General features: G+C 43.3%; 2 long non-coding RNA genes across 2 annotated transcripts in view; both read right to left on the bottom strand.

Annotated features, from left to right (window-relative positions):
* Positions 1-11,400, bottom strand: part of LOC106857330 (uncharacterized) — a 35,726-nt gene extending 24,326 nt beyond the window's left edge. The window contains exon 1 of the long non-coding RNA XR_015805047.1: positions 10,907-11,400. This is a non-coding gene — a long non-coding RNA (uncharacterized LOC106857330). The remainder of the gene's footprint in view (positions 1-10,906) is intronic.
* Positions 11,401-11,402: 2 nt separating this feature from the next.
* Positions 11,403-25,788, bottom strand: part of LOC148222894 (uncharacterized) — an 86,924-nt gene continuing 72,538 nt past the window's right edge. Inside the window, exon 3 of the long non-coding RNA XR_015805045.1 lies at positions 11,403-11,958. This is a non-coding gene — a long non-coding RNA (uncharacterized LOC148222894). The remainder of the gene's footprint in view (positions 11,959-25,788) is intronic.

Genomic DNA, 25,788 nt, shown 5'->3' with positions numbered 1-25,788 from the left:
CAAGGAGAAATCAAGCCCCAGACACCCCAAGCTGCAGCTCCAGCAGCAGCAGGGAAGGTGTGGGGTGTCTGCTGCCCGTTTGGGGACCAAATTCTGCACTTGGTGGAGGCTCAGCAGCAGTGCTGAGCATCCAGGTGATGTGAAGACTAATGGAATCGACAGTCCTGGCATGCATGTCCCCAAAGCGTGGCACACATACAAACAAGAAGTTGAAAGCAGATTTCTGGGGACAATGACAGTGATGGTGGGATGGCTGCAGGTTTAGCCCCAGGCTGACTGAAGGCAAATGCACGCTTCTCCCTCCAGACTGCAATGCTGCCTCACAACTGCCATCCTGATCCCTCCACCGCTGAATTAAATTCATTTGGACTTCAAAAGCTGCTCTGAATCCTGTCCCAGTTTGATTTCTGTTACAGAACAGAACCACGGAGTAGATCAAAACCATCAGTTAGTGATACATAATTATTTAAGCGCCACTTTTTCAACTTTCTAACTGGATATGGATTTTTTTTTTTGGTTTCTTTCTGTTGTAGGCAGAGCACATTCTGATGTACAATGAATTCTGCACACTGCACACAGCCTCCTCCTCAGCCAGAATAAGTGTTTTTTGCTGAGTAATGCCAATTTTGGCCCTTAGATCCTGGTTACATTAATTATTATACTGACATCAATGATTCAGCCAACACTCCTATTGCAAACAGTGTCTAAAATTAAAGCACACTACTAAAGTAGTGGTTTAGTAACAGAGTTCTCAGTTCTGTGGAAAGACTGCTGTGTTTAAAAAAAAAAGCATTCAAAAGCCTTCACTATATGTGCAGAGTGTTTGGGTAAAAATGTATAAAAGTTTTTATCGTATTTGACATTTCAAGGATATTCCCAAGATTTGTAATAACAGCAAACCAGGTGGAACAAACCTCTGCAGAGTATAACACAGAATATCCAATCTTTTCTAATTACTTCCCAAAATCTTGATGTGTGCTTCACACCTGTAAGTGTTCTTCAAGAGAAAATAATTACATTCATTAAAGGACATTTCTCTTAGAAAATCAGGACCACCCACGACTGTAAGGCTGCAAAATGAAATCTAGAAAAGACTGTGAAGCCAACATCTATATACCTATTTGTATACACACACTAATTCCAGAAAAGCTATCCAAATGCTTTAAAATATTTTCCATCATCTCTTCTGCATCAAGTTGGCCTCAAAATAATTTCTTATAATCTTTCATATACACGGCCCCAAACCAAAATATTTCTTCTTAGAATTGAGATTTAATTCACCTGGTTTAAAGAAATCTGAGACTTTTAGAATGTATTTTCCATTTTCATACACTAAGGGCATCATTTTATTGCCACTGTTGCTCTTAGGAAAGCTATTGCTTAAAGCTTCAGTTTGTGTAACCTCCACACAGAGTATTCTGGTGTTAAACTGAGAAGAGCCAGAGGATAATCAAAGTCCCACCACGCTGAACATGTGCACTAAATTGTGGTGAGACCACCATTACTTATGACATCTTGGAGCCACACCTTACTCCTAAAATCTGAAAAAAAAAAAAAAAAAAAAAATCCCAAAACTTCCATCCATTCTAGAGTACAACAGTGCTGGGTATCTCTTCCTCTTAATGGAGGAAAAATCCTGTCAAGCAAACAGACCTATAAATAGGAAAAATAATTTCTGATTCCTCAAGAGAAACAGAAGCACGGCCTTCACCTTTTCCAATGGCAGGGCAATTCATTTTGTGTTAGGCCAGGCTGAACGACTTTACCTGACAGACTCAGGTGTGTGCAGCAATCACTGATTCTCCCCCCAACCCAGGAGATCAGGAGGTTTATCATGGAAGATAAGGGTTAGACTTTGAGAAACTGTTTTTATGATGCAGCAACTTGGCCAAATTCAGATGTAGTGGCTACTGAGTGCAAAATTCCAAATCAACATTTAAGAAAACACATTTGTGGGTGTAACTTCTATGCATTTTGCACTGCAACAACTGCATTACCTATAAATGAATTACAATTAAAACCAGCAGATATGCTGGGAATTTTGGCCATGAGTCACATGAAAATGACTTGAACACTTTAGCAAAGGACACAGTGGTCTCACATCCCACAGCAGGGAATCACAGCCCACATGGCTACTCCTGCATTAGGAATAAATCAATGAATGAATGAATGAGGGAGTTAAACAGCTGCATTTTCAAAGGGAGAAGCTCTTAATATTGTACCTAGATGCATACCAACGTTGGGAAAGCTGAAGGGAGAAAGTCAAGAATAAAAGAGAACTAAAATGAAAGGCTAGTAACTGATGGAATTCATACTGAAAGTCTGTCCATGCCAAACCTGTACACCTGACACTGCCAAAGCTGGGGCAGGCTGTGACCCATCAGCTGCACTCCAGAGTCACAAGGTAGCAGGAAAAGAAACTCAGGTTCAACTTGGTGTATGGGACAGAACACAGACTGTACATACTGTACATACTTGTTTTCAAGCATTGTTAAAACTGAAAGCAAGATCCAAACAAAGTACCAGAACCAATTTTTGGAAGACGTATTCCTAAATTTTCTTTAAAAACCATGATATTGGAACATTGCTAACAAACAGGGCTGCATCCTAGATAAGCTACTAAGTGTTCTTTAGGATACCAAAATATGTATAATTAGAGAATAATGTATACTAATTCAGCAAAGCTTTGGAAACAAAGTGCAATGAGGAGATCAAAAGGCGTACCAATAATGAGAAGCTGACAAAATATTTGACTCAAGGCATTTTGAACGTCACTGAAAAGCTCCTGCCAGGTGCCCAGTGACAGGTGACAGAATGTGGGCAGAAGGCAGGGGAGCAGTGGCACACAGGGGGAACCCTGGCAGACACTATGGAAGGAAGAGATGAATGGTTCCCTGAGCAGGTAACACAGACCCAGCACACAGCACTGCAAAGCAGCACAGGCTGCTGCAAGAACCAAGAGCCGAGTTCACAGAGAGGATGATGCACAGTACAGCTCCCTCAACAGCAACACTGGAAAGCTGATTCCTATGGCCATGAGGCTGGGAGAAACTGGAGGGCAGCCAGGTTCCTGGAAAAGATCCATGGACATTGCAGGGCCTGAGAAAGAGTACTGAAAGAAACATACAACTACAAATCAATCTCATTGATCCTGCATCAAAGCAAAGTCATTACTCTGCAAAGGATGCAAAGATTAAAAAAACAACTCCGAATATCAATGTGGATTGATATGACACACACTTGGACAAGGCACAAGGAACAAGCCTCAAGAGCTCCATCAGCCATGTTCAAATATTTCAGTAATCATCTCTTGTTTATTGAGTTCACTAAAGCCTTTGACTCATGATTGGCTATGGCTGACAATGCTTGAAATGGGTTTTCCATCACTCTTACACAAGCTATGGTGTAGAACTGGACCAAAGCTGTTATGCTACAAGTGAGAACAACCCGAGTGGCTCTCCAAGAAGAAAGGTACCCAGGAAGCAGGGAGCTGCCATGTCCTGTCCCCTGTGCTGTGGGACAGCACAGGTAAGAGCATCAGAGGGTCCCAGAGGAGGCCTGAGCCCTCACACACAGAGCCCAGCTAGGCTGGGACCCCCAGAACACACAGCATGGAACATGCACAGCCTGGGGGCACGGGGAGCTGGGAGGGGACACTGCAGGACAGCTGACCCCAAGAGACCCAAGGGATATCATCCATCTCTATCACAACTCTATCAGGTACTTGCAACAAGCACAGTCCCAGCTGTGCTATGGACAGAATTCCTGTTCATGTTTATGGACACCCTTCTGTTAGGCTACTAATTTGGCTGAGTTTTAGCTATTCTTAGCATGGCTTTCCATTTACTTACACTGGACAAATAAGTTCTAACCTCATTTCCATCAGCATCTGGCACAGCTCCAGTGAACCCAAATTAAACCCCTTGTTTTACGTGCCAGTGTAACAATGGAGGCACAAGAGGACAGCACATACAGCAGAGTCCCAAGAGAAGCTATAAAGTAATTAATAACATGCTGCCACAATCACAGGCCTCAAGGTGAGAAGAAAAAAACCAGCAAATTAATTGCTTCTTAATGATCTATGAATACAGTTCTTTATTTTTTTAGGTATGCATCCAGAAATGTATTTAAAGCAATTACCTCAATTCACACTCCTTCACAGCCTCATTAAATTCTGTGGGCCTCCTCTTTTCTGGCCACTGAAACCTACTCCAGATTTGGGACTGGGGACAAGCAGAGCTGAGGAAGCCAGCAGAGAGGTCATGGAACTGCAGAGTGAAGAATGCTCTGATGATGTGCTGCCATTCTGCAGTGTGAAGCTCTGGTGGATCCCAGCTACATTCTAGGAAGCACAGCTGTACCAAAGTCATAACACCAAATATCTTAGACAGGGAGTACTCAGCAGAGACATCTTTGCACTACAAAATATCGTGTAATATAAACACGAATAACTTCCTTTCTCTCTCAACCATGAACTGATGCAATCTGCCAGCTATTGCAGATAAAGTCTCATTCCTTAAGTATCCTGCAGCAACCATCTGAGGAGCTGATCTGATAAGAAAGCAGACCATAAAAAGAGCATCTTCAACCCCTAAAATTAAAATGAGCAAGTGTGAGACAAAAGAGCAAACATGAAGAGAATGAAAAACTTTTATAAATAAAATGTAACAAAACCGTACAAAGAGAGAAGGATGATTTAATTACCTTTTCAGAATGAATGAGGGGGTATACGTGTGACAGTAACCCACTGCATGAATTGTATTTTTTACCTATTCTTCTAAAATAAATTAGCTTTCCTGTCTCTTACTGGAATACCCCTACTTCTGAGATTGCAGAAATTTGATACAATATTATTTCGCAGGAAATGCTTTATGTGGTGCAGCAGCCCCTGAGCCTGCTCAGCTGGGTGGCCTTTGGAGAGGCTGAGCCTGTCCCAAAATGGCTTTGTCCTACAGAGATGGGAATGGAAAGCACCACCAAACACACTGGGATTCTCTGACTTTCTGAAACTCCAACAGCACAAGGTTTGGGCATACAGTAAACTGAAGAGGTTTTTTCTTACTTCCACTAAGTGAGAGTTCAAGAAATGATCTGTGGATAGGAGAAAAAGAACAGGCAAAGATGAGGATGCCTTAAGATGTCCTTCAGCATCCCTACCTACAATGCTTGGGCAGAGTAAATACGAGGGGTGGAAAGCATCTCTGCTTTCTCCTTCATAGGATTCATTTTAAAATAAAAACAGCCACACAACAGATTTCTGTTTGTTCCGGATATTAAGAAGCCGTGTCCCTACTGGCTTATGTGGAATATTTAACTGGGAAATCCAGTATTTTTAACCAGAACCGTTTGAGGTAAGTTACCTGCATTCTGTAACACTGGAGTACCAGGCACTGAGCACTGAGTTAAAGCCTGGCCAGCAGTGCTGTGTGACTCTGCTGAAGCTGCACGTCCTGTGGCTCAGAACACACAGCCAGGGCCCTGGTCACAGCTCAGCTGTGTGAGGAGGATCTCATGAGCCTTTCAGGGGAGCCCTCCATGACCCTGGGGAGAGCCTGGGATGATCCTCACCAACCCCAGGGGGAAAGCACGACGGGCTCTGTTTAGGTCCCAAGGCCCTGACCTGAAGGCTCAGCCCCTAAACCACCACAGACCACCAAAGCCACCCAGCTTCTAAGACACAAACAGAACTCAGATCAGAACACCCATGAGTGACTTGCTGGTAAAATAAATTGATTATTTTACTTTCTTAAAAAGGGGGCTGAGGGCACAACAATAAAGCAGTCAAAGCAATGCCTAAGAAAAACTACAGATTCTGAAGCACATTCTTGTGAAGAACGTTCAGGTCATGGATGCAGCCTGACCTTTGCAGAAAAGGCTTAATATAGTCTGTCAGCTCAGTAATTTCTTCAGTACAAAACTACAGATTTCTAATTTCCACTTAATTGTAAAAATACTGAAAGTTCTGTCAAGATATTCCAAGTTCCTACAGTTCAACAGAAACTCAGTGTGTATTTTATCAGGTCAGTTGAGTGGGTAAGGCTGCAAGATGCCAACAAATCACAGTTAGAAAATAAGCAAGATCACAACACGTCTGTTTTAAAAAACCATTGTAGTGAGCTTCCTCCTTTTTGGACTGGTATTTCAAGCCCTGGGGCCCCTGAGTGAATTGCTTTTGTAATAAATCTTACATAAGCTGGGCTACAGAAGTGGCTCAAACTCCTGTGACAGTACAAGCTGTGAAATGAGAATAGAACTTTACCATCAGAAGAGCAGTACTCTATCAGATGAAGGTCATCCTGCCTCCAGGAGTGCCAATAAGCACTTCTAAGGTACAACTCTTCTAACTGTCAACTATTTTTGGCCTAGGGACGTCATGACTTGGATGGTATTTGTACAAATTTAGCAACCCCTCACACACAGCCATCTCTTCCATTAACTCATCTCTTGAATTCATCCGAACTGTAGCACCCACCACTTCTCTGATGGGGGTTCCACGGCTCACTGAGTGCTGCACAGGAGACTGGGCCCCCTCCTGGTGCTCAGACTGCCCCACCACCGTCCCTGGACCCACCTGCTCCCACTGCCCTAAGAGCACAAACTCCTTCTCTTGGTTCCTGCACCAGTACCAGCCCCCACGGAGCTCTCTCGGTGTGAGGCCCTCACCCAAAGGCAGGAATGGGAGATTGAGCCCTGGGGCTGCAGGGGAGGGAGATCCTGCTGTGCCAGGGATGGACATCACTCCAGCACAGTAATGCTTTCACAGCCCTTGGCAGCAACCTTTCCTTCACCAGAAGCCTTGATTATTCCGTGTATTTATAATTAATTTCTGACCCCTTACTCTGTTGATTTTGCTTTTCAGAGTGCTTTCTGACCAATGAAATACAAATAAACCAGGGCTGCTCATCACAGAAATCAACCATTTCTCTAATTATAAGACAGCTGTTAACCATGGATTTGATCAAACTGCATATCTGCATACTTTTATGTATTTGGGAGCTTTGATTTTAAGATGCATTTGCACCAAACAAAGTATGTGAGTCCTTCAGTGTTTTATCATTTACTGGGAAAGCTTGGAACCCCATCACTGCAAAATAACAAAATGAATTTTTGGTGCAGTTCCATAACACAAATGAGACAAGAGCATATGGCCAGTTCCTCAAGTACTGATCAGAAAACTGCATTTTAGGCTGTTCGAGGCAAAGCTCTCCTCTCTGTCAGAGCATCACAGACACTGGGCTGATGATGTGGGAAAGGGCTTCCCACAGGGGCAACTCCCTGGCATTCCCAGTGTCACAGCCATGCCTGTGCACTAAGAGGTGTTTTCCCAACACACTGCACTGTGACACTGTTCCCAGGCAGGTTAAAACGGGAACACAGCTTGTAAGGACAGAGCAGAATCCATTTTCCACAATGGATTCCAGCTGTACTGATGGCCACGAGTGGAGCCAGCCTTGCCTCCCCAAGGATGGGGGCTATAAAAGAGTGGCTCAGCTGGGCAAGAGCTGCAGCCCCAGGGTGTGCTGCAGTGTGGGCTGGAGCCTGGTGGCCGTGCAAGGGACAGACAAGGTGAGAAGATGCTGTGTGTGGGACAGACAGGGTCGGGGGGCTGGCTAAGGGACAGCCTGGGGGGAGCTGCCTGTGTTGGTGCCAGTTGTGTCTGTCCTGACATAATTATTACATTAAAATATCTGGTTTGATTATAGTAAATTCTGCAATTCTGTGGGCTAGCACATCCCATAACTGAAAACAGATTTAAAAAAAATTCAATTAAGATTAGCATTCTCTTTCCATTTAAAATGCTCCCCTATATAATTCCCCAATAAATAACTGATGAATTCAGAACAAGCTGATGCAGAAATAAGTTTTACTTGCCTGCTAGTGACCTTGCAAATACACGAGCTATTTCTCCTTATTCATGTATACCATTCAAATGGTTTAAGTGCTTACTCAGAAAAAACAAGCCCTGCCCACCCACAGTACTTGCAAGCCAAATACATTTCATTATACAAGAGTGTAAATTTAACAATTAGTGTTAATGGGGAGCAAGAAAAATAAATCTCAAAGTGGGCTGTGTACCCACAGAAATAACCTATCCCCTGCAGTGTCTGTCTCTCCCTTGAGCTCATACCATGATTAACAGCCAGCCTTACACTTTCCAAGGAGGATGTTCATTGTCTTCCATTTGTAATTCCACTGCTTGGTTTGTTGTTAAGCAATAAAATACCATGATAACATGACCAGATACAATTATTGCTATCTATAATTAAGAGAGACACACTGGTGGCTAAAAATGAACAAGTCACTCCAGCACTGCCTGCTCTTCTCACTCCTGCAGCTACTACAACTCAACTTTCTCCTGACTTCTTGGCAGGAACCACAGTGACAGGCCAGTATCTAAAAATTCCACAAGGAAGTCCCAGATTCCTACAGGCCAAAAATAACCAAAAGAACGTTTGCTCATTCAAATGATGATTTGCTTGTCTCCAGCACTGTCAGTGGAAATGAAAATTGCCATGTGGCTAAAGCTATGAAATAACCAAATAAACCATGAAGACACTCAAGCTTTCAAAGTTCAGCTTCAGACTGCCAGACTTCAGGAATATACAAGAAAATGGGTAAGAACAGGAAAGACTGGGAATAAAACTGAAATGACAGAGTGGTAGGTACAGTAAAGGCTGTTTTAATACACCAGGTATTTTCTCTGTTAGATATCATTTAGAAGGCACTAATAGAATCCTGATTCTGGCCTGCAAGTTCGTATTAATTATGGGGGGAAGGAGGATTTAATTAGGAATTTGGTGTAAGTGTGACAGGTGGTATTTATTCACTGGCTGAATACTTTTGCCTGTTAGGGAGAAAGCTTCTTTTGCTGTCTTTCATCAAACCCTGGCCAGGGAAGGGGAGTCAGCACTCCAGCTAAATACTTTGCAGCAGTCCTGCCAAGTACCAAATAAAGAACTGTGAAATGGCACCCTGGCACAACTGCTTTCTTGCTATTAGTTAATATTAATGTGTTTGACCCTAACTGCTCAAGTAGCTGAAGGCAACTTATGTTACACTGAAGAATAAAATATATCTGAAAATCTAGCATGTTCTAGCATGATTGGTATTTTAAAATTCTTGCCTGAAACAGAACTTTTCCAACACTGTTCTAGAGAGTTGGATGGATACAATGTCTATGAAGGCACACTGCTAATGAAACAAATGTTTCTTTAAAAAAAAATCATACACCAATAATCTTTTACTCTACGAGAACAGACACCCATATGAATTATTAACAAGTTATAAAATTATGATGTCTTGTTGCTTCTGAAATTTACACAAACCAGTAAATCCTTTAATACATCTCTTACAAATTATGAAAAAGAGGCTGAGGATTTATCCAAAATTAAATTACCCAACACATTATCTGTTGTGAGAAGTCTTGATTTAATCCTGCAGTAGCAATTGAGGCAATGAAAACATTTTATATAAAACATTAACTTACTGATTCTAAGCTGTTTAGAATTTTAAACCCATTCCCCCCTCCCCTCTTTCCCCACCCCCCCATCCTAGTTTTCCCCAGACCAAGACATATTCTTGACTCTAATGCTTCAATTCTCAGCTGTCACCTTCAAGTTTTATTTTTATTGAGAAAAATAGGAAAGCATTTCCATGCTGGCTGTTTTTTTTTAAGGATTCTTCTTGAGGTAGCCACTCTCCTCACCAACCATACTTGGTTTCAACATAGGAAAATATCACCTCTCCTGATGACTTCCCTTCCTCTTTCTCATTATTAACTAGGAGCCTTGAAATTTTAGCAGCTGTCATATGCCACAAGGCCATGTAAACTATGATAAATCTGGGTCTCCAAAAGCCCTTCCTGGCTGATACACCTCAATGCTGACAGCAATAAGGATCTATTGTGGGACATGCATTTATTTTTAAAGTGCAAGAGGCACTTTTATTGAGGTAACTTACATGGAAAGTACTTTGTCCTGTGTTGTGCCCATAATTAAGATCATTTCAGTTGGCATTTGAGCTCTGCATTAACTGGCAGTTCTAGACACAGAAAAATTTGAAACTACTTATAACATCAAAAAAGACAAAATTCCAAGTTTGAGAATATATGGGGAGTAGGCATAGAAATGCAGAGAGCAGCAGCTTTTACAGCAGAAACAGCTACCTCAGAGTCAAGACATGCTTCTGACTGTGGTATTACTCAATACAACTCTTACTATTCCAACTAATCACCAACCCAGGAATCTGCTTACACAGTTTTACCCATTCTTTGCTATCCAAATTTCCTGTCAGTCCCCACCTTCTCCAGGAGGATGTGCCTTTGAGGGAGTGAGCACAGGGCAAGGCTGCACAGGGCTCGCTGGTGCTGCTCTAACATTTGAGGCACCTACAAGGCAAAGTCTTTGCAGAGCAGCCCCAGCCAGAGAGGGCACAACACCAGCACCTTTACAGCACCACAGCCATACACATTTCATTCACAACCCGGGTGTCCTGACAGGCACACCATGTCCCCAGGTGCCCTGCAGGGTTTATGTCCTCAGCAATGAGGCATTCCCACATCGTGACTCCCCAGGAGCTCACCTGGGAGCCAGCAGGCCTCTCTGTCACCCTGTGCCAGGTACCAGCAGCTACTGAGGCTGCAGTTTGTGCTAGCCCACTCAGGTGTGCAATGAGGCACCATTGTATGTATCTGCCACAGCAGTACCAGCAAACTCCTCACTCTCAACAGCCACAGTAACCAAACTCTTTCCACTGCTATGGCTTCATCTCAATCCTGGACAATCCTACACCTGTCAAGATGCACTAGAACTTTCCAACACATCTTCACCAAAATTCAAGGAAGTCTTGTGCTACTTCACGCCCCTGTGCCCATCTGTTTGTATGATTTTATTTCTGGTTATCTTACCTTGTTTTCCCAAGGCTTGCAGCTGCTCTTCTGTTCTTCAGCCCAGAACACTTTTATTTACAACAGGGGGTGCTCCTTCCTCTCCCTCACTGTGAGGGACTGCTAGAGGCAGCTCAAGCAGCACTTTGAAGTGTTCTCACAGCTCTTCCCTCCAGCACCTAAAACAAAGCTCAACCTTGTCCTCCTCCTTCTCTCTGTGCCCCTGTGCTCTGCTACTCCTTTGTTCCCAGCCCAGCTCCTGTGAGGCACTGGGGCGGGGCTGTTCCACAGGTGCATCTTGTTTGCTGTTCTACAGTTCTGTTCCACAGGTTGTGTTACACAGGTGCATCTTGTTTGCTGTTCAACAGGTTCTGTTCCACAGGTGCATCTTGTTTGCTGCTCCACAGGGTCTGTTCCACAGGTTGTGTTACACAGGTGTACCTCGGTTGCTGTTCCACAGGTTCTGTTCTACAGGTGTACCTTGTTTGCTGTTCCATAGGTGGATCCTATTTCAGGCACAGCTGAGAGGGATGTGAGCCCAAGGCCACAGCAGCTCTGGGGGAGGGAGGTGCTGCCCCTCCTCAGGTGTTCCACATTACCTGCTCCCCACACTGGCATCCCAGGAGCTGCAGCTTTTGCAACCTGCACATACCAAATATCTCACAGCTCAAACACTGTGTAGCCACTTGCCCCCAAAAGGTCAGTGCTACATTAAATAATGCTGGCATGCTTTTGTTTTGTTTCAGTGTTCATTTCTAACATTCAGAAGCTTGGTATGAATCCAGTGAGAAGCACTTTGTGTCTGTAGATGAAGTGGAGGAACTTCTGTTTACTGTAAGTGGGCAAGCACCAGGTCCAGGAAGGGCAGCTTCCCTTCTCTTACACCCAGGGAGAGCTGAGGCACAGTCACATTCTGAGACAAGGCAGCCCACTGCTACAGGCACAGGACATGACTCACTGCATCCTCTGAAAAAGCTGTTCAGAGTTCACTGATGGCTCTTTGAGGGAGACCCTTCTAAGTATGATGAACTCTTGTGCTGTTATGGAATCCTGAGAAATTTCAGTAACATTTCCTGGAAAAAGAAAGAAAAAATACATCAGCTGGGATCTAAAGAACTCTACAGGATGTGCTCTGACTCGGAGTTGTCTGGGTTTTTTTACAGGCTATACCATCATATGGCACAGTCCTCACTGAGGAGAGCACTGCAAAGTTCTGGGTGCAGCAGTTTGCAAAGCACCACAACGTGGCTTAATCCAACTACAGCACATAAGTAATAACCAGCTCAACTTCACAGCCTTTCCCATGCTGTGTATCAAGTAAAACAGCCTGGCTTTGCATTGCTGCTCCTCCTAACTCAGTAACAATGCCACACTATGAATAAGAAATTGTACTGTGACCAAGCCCTACAGTTCTCAGTGCCCAGCCACCCTTCAGCACACCAGCTTCCACAACAGTTTATAACCATTTTCCCTGCCTACTGAAATGCCCCTGGATATCCTTTGGTGAGGAAGTAATCTGGGGGGCTGAAAGGACTGCTGGAGAAAGCTGTCTTCATCACCAACAACCCAAGTGTCTTACTGATGTCCTGCACATGCATTTGTAACCTTTGAAATCTCACCTGCTTGTATTGCTGGCATTTCTCTCAAACTCAGCACTTTTTCTGCCAAACTTACACAGGTCAGGCTTTCACACTATTAACACCTTTTAGTATTACCTAGACTGATTTCTAATATAATAAATGCTTATGATCTCCCTGGTTCCAGCTCCCCTAGTTCTGTACACTTGTACAGAGCATTTTAGAGGTGAAGTATTTCTGTGACATGTCTTGATACAAGACCACCAGCAATACTAGACTGAACAGGAATGTTAAATCATTCCATCTACCCGTGCCTCAGAGTCTTCTTGGAGCTGGGGCAGTGGTCAGGCATTAACATTGTAACCATGCTGGAGCAGGTGTGCTGGCAGCACTCCTGACCCTGTGGGTGACCCACACTGGAGCAGGCTGCTCCTGAAGGACCCATGATGGAACAGGCTGCTCCTGAAGGGCTGCAGCCCCTGGAAGAGATGGATCCATGATGGAACAGGCTGCTCCTGAAGGATCCAGGATGGAACAGGCTGCCCCTGAAGGGTCCATGATGGAACAGGCTGCTCCTGAAGGACCCATGATGGAACAGGCTGCTCCTGAAGGGCTGCAGCCCCTGGAAGAGATGGATCCATGATGGAACAGGCTGCTCCTGAAGGATCCAGGATGGAACAGGCTGCCCCTGAAGGGTCCATGATGGAACAGGCTGCTCCTGAAGGACCCATGATGGAACAGGCTGCTCCTGAAGGGCTGCAGCCCCTGGAAGAGATGGATCCATGATGGAACAGGCTGCTCCTGAAGGATCCATGATGGAACAGGCTGTTCCTGAAGGATCCATGATGGAACAGGCTGCCCCTGAAGGACCCATGATGGAACAGGCTGTTCCTGAAGGATCCATGATGGAACAGGCTGTTCCTGAAGGATCCATGATGGAACAGGCTGTTCCTGAAGGATCCATGATGGAACAGGCTGCCCCTGAAGGATCCATGATAGAACAGGCTGCTCCTGAAGGATCCATGATAGAACAGGCTGCTCCTGAAGGGCTGCAGCCCCTAGAAGGGATGGACCCATGATGGAGCAGGGGAATAATGTGAGGAATCCTCCCCGAGGAGGAAGGAGCAGCAGAAACATTTGAAGAACTGACCATGTCTCCATCCCTGTCCCCTTGTGCCCCTGTGGAGAAGCAGGCAAAGAATTCAGAAATGAAGTTGAGCATGGGAAGATGGGTGGGGTGAACAAAAGGTATATTAAGACTTCATTTGACTTCTCATTCCTGCTCTGAGTTTAACTAATTGCCCCAAGCTGAGTGTGTTTTGCATTTTGTGTTTTGTTTGGACTGCATTTTCTTCTCCTGTCCAGCTGAGGAGGGCAGTGACAGAGGAGCTCTGGGGTCACCTGGTGTCCAGTCTAGGCCAAGCCCCCACAAATGGATACACTGAATTACTGCATCCTGGATGAAGGACAGGTAAATGAATTGCTGCACTAAGTTCACATAATATAGGAAGCTTGCCAGAAGTCAAAACCTTATTTATGTAATCCTTCCCTTCAATTCGAAGTCTGATTCAAGAAAAAAAGGAAAATCTATTTGAGATGATGAAACACATCCTTCCACAGAAGTCATTAAAGAGGGATTAACATCGGAAAAATTAAGAAGTTACTGTTTTATATGGCCAGAAAATACTTTTCAAAGACTATTAAACTTACTGATAACATACTGCCAACAAGGACAAGAAACACATCCTACGTAGCAAATTAATTACCAATATAGCCTTCAATATGGAGCCTTGACATTGATTTATCAAATCTTCCTAATCAAAGTGTAGTTCTGTACTGGTAATTAACACTGGAGGCAAACTCCATTTTTGCATATGTCTTATCTGTTCATTTTCTAGTCACAGTTTCCTCCCAGAGTGTTTTTTGGTGTCAGTCTGTCAGAAAAAAAAATAAAGAAAAAAGCAAAAGCAGTGTCAGGTAGAACACTCCATTAAATAGCATATTTTAAAAGCCAAGTAAGTCACTGATTTGAAAAAAGCCAAGAAACCCACCAGCCTTTAGAACTGCAGAGTCCTGGAACACCTTTGTGTTCCAACCACCCCGTGCTCCCCCCAGCCTGGAGAAGGCATATGCAGTGACATCCAAGAGTACTGCCTGTTTGTGCAACATGCCACACACAGGGATTCCTCACAGGACAAACAAACAGCTCCAACTGCATGGAACCGAGCTGCAATTGCTATTTTTGGGTAGAGAAGCATGTTTAGCATATGGCTACTAACATTTTTCTGGGACAGTCTCAATGTAAAGGATGAGAACAGTAATTCTCACCAGGAAACAAGTTAAATGGCAGTAAAACGTGACAATTCTTAGTAAGAAATGGAGCTGAGACACTCCCAAATTTCCAAGTCTGCTGATTAGGTATATACTCTTTGTAAAAGCAGTGAATTCAAGCAGTAGCACAACCTGTATGTATAACCCCAAATGCCAGCAGCTGTTGGAATATTCAGTATCACACTGGAAGGCTGTGATAAACAGGGAAGCAGTGGCAGCCCCACACACACTGCCTATTTATCACAGTCTGCTTACATTTAAACACCACTCCTTTGAATCTATTTCTTTCCATTTATAGATGCACCTGCAGCAAAATCAGAAATACTGAAAATTGGTTTCTGAGAGTTTATTTTTAACTATTTATTTATTTCCCTTTGAATGTTGTTTGAAAAGGTAAATTACAGACTTCTCTAAGTGAAAATGAGTAAAAAAAACTCTTTACGAAACCTTTAAAAAGAAATCCTTAATGATTGCTCTTAGCCAGCTAACTCCTACTGCTGTGCTTTTACCCAGTCAGAAAAGGAACAGAGTTAGGTTTTGCAGTTCTTTTTTTACACCTCCAAGGTTCTGCATATAAAAAAAATTTATTTCTAGATGCTGATGTCAGGTAGAAGAGAGATTAAACTCCACAGAGTGGAAGCAGAGAAGAAATACTTCTGTGCAAAAAACATGAAAGACATTGAGAGGGAGAAAGGGGAAGAACTACGAGGTAAATATTCTCTGAAAACATCCCGGAGTTTTTATCCTAGTGTGAGCTGTGAGCCAGTGAGTGCCAGGTGCTGGTGACTGGCTCAGTCCTGATGGATTGCTGACCTTGCCCCAGGTCTCTGCACGTGCTCCTCCTGAACTCCCCAAGATGTGCAGCAGCTCACCTGTGACTTCAGCACAGCCCGAGCCACAGCTCCTACACTCCATCCATGCAGCAAACACCAAGAAGTTGTTCCATGAAATTTCTCTTCCTCACCAAACTCTGCTCTGTAAGGCTGTGCACAGCCAGGGCTGTTCTGCTGACACGGGGCAGCAGGAGAGGCAAAGTTCATTACAAAGTTCCAGCTCAGCTGCTGCTGGGGACAGAACCCTGGCAGTGCCACAAATGACAGTTCCAGATGTGTCCCCAACACTCCCGGAGTCCTGCTCTGCACTGACAGACATGGATTCAAATGTTATCCCTGGGTTATATGCATTTACAGTTCATGTTCTCATTATTTTATCACTGCCTCTTTGCTACCATACTTCAAAAGCAAATTGTTTTCTTAACTCTAAATTATAATAAATTTCGTAATTTACTGCTACAGTGAACACACAGGGAGTGTTAATGTAATTTTGAATTCTAGAAGTGTTTTACTTTAAGTAGCAGCTTCCTGAACAAAACAAAAAAATCCACTTTTGTTGAGGCTGTTTTCTTCAACAATTCACCTCGAGTCTGCTTTCTGTATTTTTACATAATTGTAGGTCATTTCCTTAAAATTATTAATCCTATTTCATGTAATGGTGTATTAAAACCTCCTGTATTTCTCATGACACCTCATTAAATTCTCATTTCTTACTGAAATTCTGTATGTAATGTACCAAACAGTTTTCCCTTCTGGATAGAAGTCAAAGAATATTTCAGTGGAGCAGATCAGACAGTTACTAAGCAAAGTCTTTCCTAATGAACTTACTGGGTCAGCTTAACACTGCTCAAGTACATAATAATAATATTATTATTTCATTGAAAACCATACAGCTCTAAGTATATATTAAAGCACTTTAAAAAAAATATTTGAGAGGTTTGGTAATGTAAATTCCCATTGACTTCCTAATAGGGTTCAACATTCTTAAATGTGAAGATGTATTGAGAAAGCATCTACTATAAACGACACAGTTTTTACTAGTTCTGGGCAAACAGTTTATTCATACTTTAGTATGGTGTTGTTTAAAATGGTTTTTCCTCAAGTGATAACAAGAATGATCTGGAAATCCAAGGTATTGGGCTATGCACCTAATGACCACAGAATAAAAGCATGGCCCTGATCTGAAGATTGTAACACAGCTTGTAGTGGTGAAGTCAGTGTTACACAGGGGAGACTGAGCTCTAGGTTCTAGTCTGTGGCCTTGGCAGCAAATTTCGTTAATACTGTCCCAGTTCTTGCTGGAACTGTTAGAAATTGAAGGAGTAATTTCATAAATGTTGTGAAATTCACATCTAATGAAAAACTATTGAACAGATTTACTAATCAACATTAATTTGCCTAACACATTCAGAAATTATCTTCACAAACACATTCCTTAAAATCACTTGTGAAATTAAATGGTATTCTGTTCTTCACTGAATAGTTTAGATAACAAGAGCAGTGGGAATTTTGATACACGTATTTTGTAGTTCAGAGTCAGATCCTGCTCAGGGTACATGTGACAACTCACACGAGGAAACGATTCCCCAGATGAACTGTAAATCCAGAATTATTTCAAAGCACATGAATTAGTTTAAAAATCCAAACGAATACTCACAGAAATGAAGGAGTGCCCTGCTCCCATAGACTGTGCACACAGAGAACTCGTAGCAGTGTGCTGGCACACACAGCCAGTCCCTGCCTGCACGGGCTGAGGGCAGCCTGTGCCATGTTCCCCTCTCACACAATGCCATCCTGAGCAGCTGTCACTGCTGTTTGGGGCAAAACTGCCTGAAGGACTTGGGAGGCCTGGCAGTGATGGTGGGAGGTGAATGCTGCTCTAAGTTACAGATACAGTGCAATTTTAGTGTGTTCTGCAAGGCCCATCCCTGCTCCTTTACCTACAGCAGCCTGAGCTCGCTGCCAAGGCAGGAGCAATGCTCTGCTCCTCGGCACCTGTGCAGGTAGAGAAGGTCCTGTTCCACCCATACCCAGGTGTCTCACATGCTGAGAACTGATGCAGTGACCTGGTGCACGGTGAGTGTCTATATCCTACAGCCTGAGAAGTGAAAACTGCTCCCTTCTTCAGCAGTGTACTGCCCAGAGAGGCACCATCACAAATAAGAAGTTTTGGATCCAAACATTCAAAACATTTTCTAGCCTTCATTCTTTTAAATGGGGAGAAGTTTCTGAAAAACTCATCTGCATCGAAGTGTATAAGAGATTCATTTTATAGCAGCTGGATAAAATAATGATAGGATTTCAAGATCCTGTGATGGTTTCTTAGAAAGGGGATGAGGAAGGAGGAATAGATTGAATATTCTCAAGTATTAGAAAGTATAGCCATAGACTAGATATTAACAGCCTGTCTTGCAGAATTTATAGACTGCCATTAGGATTTAAATCTGTCAGTCTATCCTTGAAAAGACATTTGACTGAAATTATGGGTGGTGGATCTGAGTGCAGGATTAAAAGCCTTCAGCTCTCTGGCAGCTCTGTCTCACTGCTGAGGTATTTGATGCTGAGGACTGATGACAGCAAACCATTATTTACTCAGTGACAATTTCTGGAGCACGTGCTAGGAAGGTGCTAGGGCAGAGAAATGGAAGAGTTTGCAAGAAAGCCAAACTGTAGGGAGGCTTCTCCCCTGGAAACCTCTTGGAACATTGTTAAAGGTCTCAACACAGGTGGAGAATGCTGATGTCACATACAGGGTGCCCAGGCTGGTACTGCAGAGGTCTCACTAGTGCTGCCATTTTCCCCTCTCACATTCCAGGTGTCACTGTCACCTCTCTATTGACTTGGAAGCAGCTCCAAGGGCCATGACTGAATGTACCTGTCTGCTGTCCCAATTTGCATGAACATGAGCTAGTCTTCAGTAATAATCAGTATGCCACGATGACTCTGGAGACCCCCTGTGCATCCCCTGAGAGCGTCTCAGAGTGACACCACTGTAACACCTGACTTGTGCAAACAGACTTCCAGCAGACAAACTTTGGGTTTTGAAACACAACAGGTCACAATTCACAGTTTCAGAGCAACTTAGGTCTTATATGAAGAGTCTCAAGTATCTAAGTATCTTGCTATATTCATAAAATACAGAGCAAAGGCAGATTCAGGTAAAAGCAGCCTGATGAGAGGCTTACCCAGAGTAAAACCGAATACATCTTGTCCTTCCCCAAGACACCACAGATGGATGTGTCCAGATATAGCTTAAACCTCAAAATAACAAATGAAGCCTTGACAAAAGGTGTCAACATCACCAACTACAGAAAGCATAGAACGGGCCTAAGCCTCAAATCCTGAGCTAATGGTTATCTTTTGGTTCAACGAACTAGCTTTACTTCTTTTTCTTCTTTCACTTCAGATGACTACATATATAAATATATATATATGTATATATATCTCCAGGCTGCAGAAGTACCTGAGAGGGAAACTGAGATGGAAACTGCTCAGCAGAGCTAATGGGTGACACAGGAATTACCTGGCCTGGAAGGCAAAAGGTGCAGCTGCAGCAGGGGAGAGCTGGCTGCAGGCAGCAGTGCCAGAGGCAGGGGGACTCCCTGCAGCAGAGTGAAGTCTCCCTTGCTGCCCAGGTAAGGAAAATGCACAGCACTGCTTTGGAGCAGTCCTGGGAAGCCATGCCCAGAGCCACCTTTGGGCAGCAGAGCTGGCACTGGGGATGGAAGCCACGCTGGGCTGGGGCAGCCTGTGCCAGTGCTCCCTGTACTGGCACTGCTCCAAGGGCTTGTAAGGAACCAGACTGGCATGTGTCTGGGCAGACTACACTAATGGTGGGAGCACCCCGTCCAATGCACTTTAAAAATATATTTTAACACAAATACACATTTAATTTGCCTTAAGGAGTACAATAAAAGTTCTCTATCACATTACTGAAATTAGGTTCCCACTGTTAGAGATTATCTTCAGATTGTAAATCTATTTGAACTTAGTTTGTTCAAACAAGAGATCTTAAATGACATGAAGTATTTTTTAAAACTCTAATGACTGTCCCCATCTCCATCCCACAATGTCACTCTCACCCAAGGCTCAATTGCTGTATATATAAAGTGACAGCAAACTGGGAGCCAGATCTCTGTGATACAAAGCATTCATCCTCCATTAAGCTCCGGAATAAATTATGATGAGCAGTTTTCAGTTATTAATATGTCCTTTTAAATGATGCTGTAATAGCATGTGCCATATTTCCTGGACGTGGAACAAATGTTCCTGTGTGATTTGTTTACACCACGGAAAGACTGGCATCAATAATCTCCACTCCCCCAGGAACAGTTCAAGCTGAAACATGAGTGCTGTGCAGGGAGCACAGTAAAGTACTGCACTGACTTTGCAAACCCTCAGGAAAATGAAATTACTATAAAATAAGCACCGGTCTCTATCTATATTATCCTCCTAAACCATCACCTTTTAATCTATGAAAAGCAGTGCTGTTCATGCCACCCCAAGGAGTGTGAGAGCCAGGAGCTGGATGAATGAATTCTCTGCTGTAGCACAGCCAGGCCTGTTTCCCCAGGACTGAGCTGTGGGAGCAGGCACCACCTGCCATCCTCTTCCCCAGCTTCATTTATATTGACACTCCTTCTCCCCCACTATGTCAGTGATTTGTTTTTTGAGCAATCCTTTCTTCTCCCTGAAGTTCTAGCTCTCTTATGTTTTACTCTTGTGAGAGTCTCACTGGTAAAAGTCTTGTCAGAAAGCTCCACGGAATTTTTCTACCTTTATTTTATTATGACTAATAAATTACAGATTCTGATCTTGAGGAGAATAAACAAAGAATAAGTCTCTTTGCTTCCTTTTCCCTCACACACCACTTCTAAAAACAATCATTGCTCCTTGGATTATCATGAATTTGAGTGCTCCTCAAAAGAGAGAGATTCAGACTGAAGCTGAGGGGTTTTTTAACAGCTCGTTGGCAACAGCTTTATTTAAATTCAGCACGGGTCACACCCCTTGCACAACAGCTTCCACATCACACCTGCAAGCTGCTGGGTAAGGCCCAGCACATGTGGCCAGGAGGTACAGCCTGGACCCGGGCACTGCAGCTGGAGCAGGATTTGCTTCTTTGCTGGCTTTTGTGCCTCGTTCTAGCGGTGTAACTGTGTTTGGCACTGAGACCCAGAGCAGCCAAGGACTGTGCTCAGCACTGTCCTGTCCATGTCCAACTGAATGTCCCCCAGTTTGGGAACATGGTTCATTTCATTCTTTATGCACAAATGGTAACTCAGAGAAAAAGAGTGTGGCACTCACTGAGGGTCACCTCCAAATGGGCAATGTTTGCTAGCAGCCCTATGTAACTCTCATTAAGAATGATAATGAAGGCAGTGAAAGAGTATGTAAAGTGATTTTCTATAAGCCAAAGTTTCTAATTAATCCTGCATTGTGTCTACTGATGTAATTTTATCAACGTCAATGCTGATTTTATGTCTGCTGATGGTTATTTAACAAACACAATGTTCTGAAGAGATAGAGGGCCACCAGCATACCAACTGCTTGAATTAAAAAATTACAAGAAAAATAAAGTTATTCCTGATAATAACAAAAATCTTGAAGTCTTATTTGATTAATAAGAAGTGAGAGAACTGTTTCCTCTGGGTGAGGAACAAATGCTGAGTGTGGGAATTCCCTATTATTTCAGTTATTTCAGCCATGGAAACACACAATACAGAATCCATCAGTCCATCGTTCTATAAAGGCCATATCTACTATAGAGCCAGCAAGGCATTTCCACAAGTCCAGCTGCATTTGCTTTAACAAGTGTGGGGAGATACAAAAGGATGATGCTCTCAGCAGGTCAGCTTCACCTGTTTCCCCAGCTGGCACTGCCAAGTTCAGCAGTAACCCCATCCTGTGTGGCTGCTGCAATGGATGTGCTTCTCAGCATGGAGATTTGCTCTACTGCAGCCACTCTAAGATAAATTACCCTTCCTCAACCAAAACTGGCTTGCCCAGCATGGATTGTATGAGTCAGAACTTCTTTTCCAAGGATTCACAGTACAGAAATTATTTGGCATATTATCTATCATACAAAGCTTGAGAGTGGCATGCATTTTTTAAAGCCTTCAGCAGGTATTTGAATAATTTACTTTAACAGCACGACTTTCTGCTTCCTATCATTAGACTTTGATCAGAACCAGCCCCTGTAATTCACTCACCATTCCCTAGCTTTTCCAGCTTTTCTCAACACGGAACGAGTGAGCACAAGCCCAACAGCCGAATTACTGCTGCACAGCTGAGCAGGTCCCAGAGAAGTGGAGTGAGCTGTTTTGCAGAGCAGAGGTGCTCCACAAGCCCAGCTCGGCGTTTGGGACAGAGCAGGAGGTGTCAGTGCAGAGCACGGCCTGAGCTCTGACAGCAAGGATTCCTCACGTGCTGCCACACTGAGCACGGCTGTGTCACCCCTGCACCTTCTCCTCACCTTCACAACCCCCACACAGCACAAAGACTCTCTAAAATGCAGCAGTAAAACAGTGCTGTGATTTTATTTATTTAGAAGCAGCTATTACACTTAGAACACAGGGAAGCTCCATGAGAAGCACATAAAACCATCACACCAAATGACAGGTGTACACAGACTAAGTTTGAACAAGTTTAGGAAGACAACTGTGAGGATTCCCAGTGAGTATTTTTCCTCTACATTATGAGATTTTTGATTGGCTACTTATTTTGAAACAGCCATAACTAAGTAGAAAACATCTTTCTTTCAATTAGGTTCTAAATAATATCTGTAGCACTTTCCTCCTCTGGAATTCTGTTTTCTTTGTAGAAATAGAAGATATACAAAACCAAGGCAGCCCTGCAATCCTTTCTTCACCTGCATCCTCACCTCTGAAACAAATCACTCAGGTAAGGATGAACAATATGAATCAAAATGCACTTGGAATAAATTCACTTTGGTTACACATCTGGAAGACCCTGGAAAGTATTATTATATTGATCAAACTGTTGGAGGCAATGACACAGACATTCTATTGGCACTCATGGTACTAGCAAGATCTTTAGAAAATGTAGTTCAGTTCTTAATAAAACTTCACAACCCAAGACTAAAAAGAGACTGAGAAAGAAAAAGAGGATGAGACTGTTTGCATTAATAACAGCATAAGGATATTAACATTCTTGAGGCATGTCCTGCCCATCAGAAGCACCTTCATGAACACTTTCAGAAAGCCCTTGTGCCTTGCAAACCTCACAGCTCGTTTTCTGGGTTATTTATTATTTTTATTTATTCTTGATTTATTATTTTTAACAGTGCAATTATCCAGAGGAGTACAACCTGCCTTTCTCCCCTCTCACCAAGAGCATTTAGGATGTAGGTAACCCTGACAAGAGTTTGTGTCTGACAAGGCAGCTCAATGCCAACAAGAACAAGGCGCTGGTGTCTCACAGCAGGTGTACACAGGTAACACTCAGCAAAACCTCCTTTTGCACCAACAGCAGCTCTGAGCTGGGTGTTCCACCTTCACAGCTCAGCTAAGCACACAGGCAGGGACTCTGGCATTGCTCTTACAAGGTTTCTCATTCCTCAGCACTTTAAAAAGATCCCTCAAATCCCCTGCACTGACACTTCTGAGATGTGTCTGATCTGTCATCAGTGTACAAACAGCATGCCATTCATTCAATAAATATTCCTCCATCACTTCGAGGGGCTCTTTTCTGTTTTGTTCCTTTTTCCCTGCTTCACTTTTTTATAAAGTTGCCTTTAACATCCCAACCCATATTGCTTAGCAATGCTACTGCTTAGCAGAGGTTTATTGCTAAGTATTTTTAGCAAGTACCTATCATTAAACAGGTATTAAGACAGACTTGAGCTGGCTGGAATTAACTGCTGGATAAATACTGAGACAACATAACTAAATCTGTAAGAAACTGCCCTTCAGTACCTAACATGAACGACATCAATAAACCACAAGCACCTTCTGTGAGCTCAGAAGTCATATACAATCCTGAGTTATCTACATTTCATCGATTCATGGCCACAGATCACATTAAAGGCAAAAACCTTAGGAAAGCACAAAAATGCAATGCAGCACGAAAAACCCAAACTCCTAAAAAAACCAGCTTGAGCAGTCATTTGATGTATAATATAAACCAACATTGAAGGCTTGAGGTGGCAATGAAAGGTGAGGGAACATTACAGAGTTATTACAGGCAAACAGCCTGAGCTGTGCAACCTGGAATCCAAACAGCAGCAGAGAACCCAGGAAGGTCTAGGAGACACTCCATAAAGGACAGGAATCCGTGTGCCACTCTGGTTTTGCATAATTTCACTGAGTATTTCAAACAGTCAGCTTCCTTTAACAAAAGAATGATATCCAGGACAGCCTGAGAAAATTCATCCATCCCCTGGTTTCTAATGCTCTTTCCATAACCAGTCCTTACAGCTCTGACTGCACAGATAACAAAACAAATGAGATCTTTTCTGCCTTCATATGCACACAGGCTTAGAACATATTCTTCACCTAATAAAACCAATTAAGACCAGAAAGAAAAAGGGAAATGTCTTCTAAACACTTGACTGCAACCCCCTGACAACCTTCTTCCTGGACTCACACCATTGTTATTGCTGGGTCTAAGAAGGTCAAGGTTTAGAGATCCCAGCAGGTATCTGAGATGAGCTGAGAACATTGATTGAGGCATCTCTGTTTCTGACAAGAAGCAGCCACCAAACCATCTGGGGATCTGCAAGAAGTTAGAGACCTCCTACATGTCTGGAAGTCTCAGTAATGGGCTGAGGTACTTCATGACTTCGTCACTTATTTAAAGCTGAACTGATGACAAAATATCACATAAGTTAGCTCAGGCTTAATCTTCAGGTATTTGCATAAGGTAATCTTTAAGGAGTACCAGCAACAACTGTGAGACTTGTGTCTCATGCTGAACATCATTCTGACACAGCATGCTTTGAAGTCAGTAAAAACCCTGTGTCTTTGAAGGATCAGGAGTTTTGCTTAGTTGTGGCTGCCTGAGTTTTCTACTTGATTTTTCATCTCTTTCCTCTACTGTGAACAACACAGAAGAAAGAAAAACATGAAACTTTCCTCACAGGTTCAGTTTCTCAGACCTGTGATTTATACAGCAGATGATGGATAGGAAGCAGAAAGCAAAGCCAGAATGAAGTAAACATCCAGAATGCATATGCTATGAGAAGAGCTTTTCCCTTGCTGGATGCTGCTGCTTAATGTAGTTTTAAATTAACAGCCTGTATTTAAGTAATTTAAAGCTACAAGTCGATGCCTTCTATTATGTTTCTCCAAGGATTTGAAGAAGAAAGCTACTGCACATTTTCTGAAGTTAAAAAAGAGAAAAGATGTACCTAGCAGCAGAGGAAAGGAGACAGGGTGCTTCCATAACCAGGCTGTGTCAGTACAATAGCAGTTAACTTCACCTAAAACATCTTCCTCACCTTTCTGTTTCCACTGTACTCCTGTCCTTGCAGCACCAAAACCTAGAGCAGCAAAGGAAATGCAAATCTCCCCCTGCCCTGGCACCACACTCCAGCTGACCTCAAAGGAGAACAGTGAGAGTTCATGTCATGTCAGCCCCAGGGCTGGAGCCCGTGTCCTGCATGGGTTTGTTCTCAGTGAGGAGAGATGCCTGCATCCTCCCTGCATCCTCCCAGCACCCCCCAGCACCCCCCAGCACCTCCCAGCACCTCCCAGCACCTCCCAGCACCCCTCCAGCACAGGGCAGGGGGGAAAACACCTGCAGGATCAGCAGCAGGAAGGGCCCTGAAAACACGGTGAGCCTGGGGAGGGGAGGCAGTATTTCTCTAAGCGATAAATTGCTTGGCTTTTTTTCTCAATATATGGATCACTAATTAAGTTTGTGTTAGTTGCCAATAAATTAAGGAAAATTCCCTAAGTCAAGCCATCTTTGCCCCTGACATATATGCTGCTGGATGAACTACATGCCTATCCTTGTATTAAATTTAGATTAATTTTACAAGAACTACGCCTGCATGAAAATAATTTCTTTCAATGCCAAGGTGCATTTATTTCCTCCCAGGGAAAAAAAAAAGAGTATAATAGAAGCCCCAGCTGAGGTCTGAAGGTAGTAACAAATTCCCTCATGCCAGTCAAATGACAAGGACTAACTCTTCTCAACC

The sequence above is a fragment of the Sturnus vulgaris genome, chromosome 8 (genome assembly GCF_052056855.1).
Source record: "Sturnus vulgaris isolate bStuVul1 chromosome 8, bStuVul1.hap1, whole genome shotgun sequence".
NCBI classification, from domain to species: domain Eukaryota; kingdom Metazoa; phylum Chordata; class Aves; order Passeriformes; family Sturnidae; genus Sturnus; species Sturnus vulgaris.
The sequence above is the reverse complement of the archived record's forward strand: the minus strand, read 5'-3'. Positions and strand labels throughout refer to the sequence as shown.